The sequence below is a fragment of the Limulus polyphemus genome, unplaced genomic scaffold (genome assembly GCF_000517525.1).
Source record: "Limulus polyphemus unplaced genomic scaffold, Limulus_polyphemus-2.1.2 Scaffold1282, whole genome shotgun sequence".
Taxonomy (NCBI): Eukaryota; Metazoa; Arthropoda; class Merostomata; order Xiphosura; family Limulidae; genus Limulus; species Limulus polyphemus.
This window is the reverse complement of record NW_013666892.1, coordinates 294765-298370: the sequence shown is the minus strand read 5'-3', so window position 1 is coordinate 298370 and position 3606 is coordinate 294765. Positions and strand designations below refer to the sequence as shown.

The 3606-nt window shown below is 31.9% G+C and overlaps 1 protein-coding gene across 5 annotated transcripts in view; it reads left to right on the top strand.

Moving 5' to 3' along the window:
* The first annotated feature begins 502 nt into the window (after nt 1-502).
* The window catches only part of LOC106462918 (tight junction protein ZO-1-like), a 227093-nt gene continuing 223989 nt past the window's right edge, over nt 503-3606 (top strand). For 3 of the 5 annotated variants that reach the window (XM_022390322.1, XM_022390323.1, XM_013922885.2), the window contains exon 1: nt 504-643. The gene's annotated coding sequence lies outside the window, so the exon portion shown is untranslated. Of the gene's footprint in view, nt 644-3606 lie in introns of all 5 variants that reach the window. The other 2 variants (XM_022390321.1, XM_022390320.1) reach the window with 1 other exon arrangement.

Here is a 3606-nt window from a genome sequence, read left to right as displayed (position 1 = left end):
ACAGCCGTATGTCCATACGAATAACGACCTACCATCGAAGTGTACTGGGTTCATCAAGGTTATGACGTGTACCTTCACTTTTTATCCATTGGACAGCCAAAGTATGGGAATAATTCGACGTGGTAAATATCTCGGTTCAAGTCCTAATAAATATTGACTAAATCAGAAGCTTCCGTCTTTTAGAGCATTTTAACATACAGTGTTTTCAGATTTTATGTATACCGCACAAGAATTATAAATCTATGTTTCTTCCCAGTAGCTTGTAAACAAATTATGATTTTCAGGATTGCACGTTTTACTTCTAAATAAACTAGTTCGTTTAGTTTTTATGAAATGAGATTAAATTACAAGCTATATTTGATGTTTTAGTTTGTTAATTCCTTCCCAGAGGGAACTACTAACGTAAATTTAGCCCCAAAATGGCGCGAGCTCAACTAGTGAGTATGCTGACGTCAGAATCCTGAACCGTGTGCGCCTGGCTATACAGGCTGTTGATGACACGATACTGAACCCCACTTTCTCGTGCGTTAGCGACAACAAACTGGTGTGTGTGTGTGTGACCACGAACACTAGAAATTTGGAAATCTTTGAGGCAGTTTGAATTAAAGGAGTTAACTTGTTTCGATTGTTCATGATATATTCGGTAAGTGGTATCATTTAATTTATAATTTTTGAACGGAACAATTAACTTATGCTTTTGTTTGTTTTAAAGAGGAAAATTAAACTGTCGTAATATTATTTCTTAATTAACTGCAAAAAATTTACACTAAAAATGTGCAAATTGAAATATATTGTCAACGTATAATTCTTTAAATTAAAATTAACATAATACTACTTGTTTCGAGAAACCTTAGCTTTTAATTTCATAGACTTGTTTAATTTACATAGATGATTAACTTGAAAAAGCTTTAACCGTTATTTTGTCAACATTTCAAAAGAAACCATTCTAATCATTTTTATTTTACATAACTTTACATAACTGGGGAAAGATATGTCATGATAAAAACCTTAAAAAAAAATCTCCTTATCTGAAAGATGCGTTTTCTCCTTTATTAACACTATATATTTTAAGGGTACAGACAGGTTCATTTTAATTTAGGCCTAGATTTAGCGACAGCAGAATTGTCATTCGTGAGCTGTCAAATCATTTAGATTGGATGTAAGCTAAAACGTCTCAATTGTTTTTCGCTTCCATCGTAAATAAATGTTCGCACTAATATTTAATCGAAAATATACCTATATTAACAAACCAAAATGCATAAACGTCTAATTAAATTATGTTTTGTGGGTAAATAAAACAAATTGCCATTCTTTGTATTAATTATTTGGTTGAGTTTAGAAAATTTGAAATTATTTTATCGAAGTATTATAACCTGTTTTATAGTATTTATTTATGGTATATCTAAATATAATAGCGTTATTTTAAATGTTAAGACTCTGTAGGTTTGTTTTCTGCTTACAAGCATGACATTTGAGAAAAAGTATTCTGTACACCTGTAAACGCGTACCTACCACGCGACGATGGGAATGATGCCTACGTTATTATACGACCGGAACTCTGCACCTCTGCCCTTCGGACAAAACAGACACAACTGCAAGGAGTCACGCCTGTTGCTTCTGCTTTCTGTTGACTTTAAAAGTCGTTCATACTATGTTAGCCCGACTAATTTTGTTTTGGGGGCATGGCTGTACAATGTTTTAAGCCTACAATATTGCTTTATAGAACTTCTGTGGAAACAGTATTTATATATGTGTACATGATGTTATTTAGAAAACTTGAATTCAGATAATTTTTCCTTCCAATTCAAACTTTTGTTTGCTCGGTAAAAGGTTTACACTTTTATTAAGTTATTGTTTATCGTCATTCGTTTACAGATAATGTATTTCAAACACACGAACAAACTTGCATCGCATACAGGTCATTTGATACGTTAGCAGTGAAAATGATCTGAAAATGATCGTTGTGATTTAAACAAATGAAACTTAGTGTACGTAATCGTTTTTAATGAAACTTAGTGTATAGCTGTATTTCTTTTCCTTTTCAGTAAATATCTAAAGATTCGATTTGCGTCTCTTTATTCTGCTTATATTTAGGCAGTGCAGAAGTTTAGGGTTCTTTAATTTTATGATGCTTTTAATACCTACAGATGTCAAGCATTTTAATTATTGTGAGTTATTGGTGTTCATATTTTCTCTGTTTTGCTGAACTGGGAATCACTGGTGTCACATAGGGAGGAGCATTAACTGGCACAAATTTGTATGATAGCTGACTTCCACGCTTTTGGTTTTAACACATCAACTGATTCTTAAGCCTAATTCCTGTAAGGAAAAAGAAAAGTGATGCCATAATTTTGGTATAACAATAAAATAAAAGGAGAATAAAACAATACACGTGTGTAAAAACGAGAAGTTGAAAAAAAAGGTATGTTAAAACTTATTTAAAGGGTAAAAAAGGATTTCTATGTTTTGTGTAAATACTCTATTTAGCTTCTTTCAGCATAGTCTGATTTTTAAATTTATTTGATAGAATATATAAAATAATAACTTATTTCGTTTTAAAAAATTATGACATTGTTCTTTCGTTGGCGGATTCTTTTAAATTATCTGGTGAAAATGTTTCAACGTCCAGTCCAAGTAACAACCCCAAATTAAAGTATCTCTTCCTTTAAATTAACGCTTCTACAAGCTTGAACACTATTGTAAATTGTTGGAGGCCTACATTACAAATAACGTTAAAACCTCTCTAACACTAGGATTAACATATAATCAACTTACTTGTACAAAGTATTTAAAATAGCACGATAGCAAAAACAAATCCAAATACTACATAAAATCATACTGACTGATTTAACTCTGTCTTGAAGTAACTCTTTTTGTCTGAACTGTCTCCTCCCTGACCATCTTTCAACTCTACTCTTGAAACAAATAACCCATATTTAAAATCTAGCTTCGAATGTACTAGAACACTTGACACTAGATCTTTAGCATTTTCTAAGCTTATTTTAACGTCATCAGAATTTGTAGTGCATACTGGATGGATTTACACCTTTTGATAATGAAGTTAGAAAATGAAAAAACGACCTTTACACTCCAGATAATTATAAAAAAACTAAAATATAAGTTCACTTATTATCTGGAGTTTAAAGGTCGTCTTTTAAAACTTTAATGTCGTCATTTGCGATCCACAGCTCCCTTTAATCAAGAAATAAATTACAACGTTATAAATATACTTATAACAATATTAATGGATAAAAAACACACTAAAAACAGATGTTTGAGAAACATGGAAAGGCAGATTATAAATAAATCTGCTGGTTACAGTTGACTAATTTCCCTAAAAGGAAGCAGAAGGCCGCCTGGAGGAGTCACCTGTTTTAATCACTCGCACTATTATATAGTAGTGTGTTGTTAGTCGGTCAGGAGACAACATGACGTCACATAATGGACGCTTAACGTTGCAATTTGTACTGTGGTGACGTTAGTAAAACGTGCACATGCCATGAATCACGAGAAGAATTATGCACTCTGTAGACTATAACACAGCATGACATATGAACTTCAAAAGCAAGAAATAAAAATATTTGTTACTCTTAACTTTGGTTTATT